Here is a 257-nt window from a genome sequence, read left to right as displayed (position 1 = left end):
CAGCAGACATTTCCGTGTCTCTGCTGCTGCTGATCTGACTCTTAGTTTGTCCTAAATGTCTGAGTCTGTCGGTATTTTCACCGAATAACTGAACCTGAGTTTAAATCTGACGACACAAGTTTAAATTTAAGGTTTAAAATAAAGCTGAAAGTCACTGACTGTTAGAACAGATCTGTCGTTCAGCCGCTCGGTCTAACTCCACACTTCAACGGTGTAACGTCTCGTACGGAAGTGACGTTGAAGTGACGTTGAAGTGA

Source organism: Haplochromis burtoni, unplaced genomic scaffold, assembly GCF_018398535.1.
Source record: "Haplochromis burtoni strain Fernald_Lab_line unplaced genomic scaffold, NCSU_Asbu1 Contig_2597, whole genome shotgun sequence".
NCBI classification, from domain to species: Eukaryota; Metazoa; Chordata; class Actinopteri; order Cichliformes; family Cichlidae; genus Haplochromis; species Haplochromis burtoni.
The sequence above is the reverse complement of the archived record's forward strand: the minus strand, read 5'-3'. Positions refer to the sequence as shown.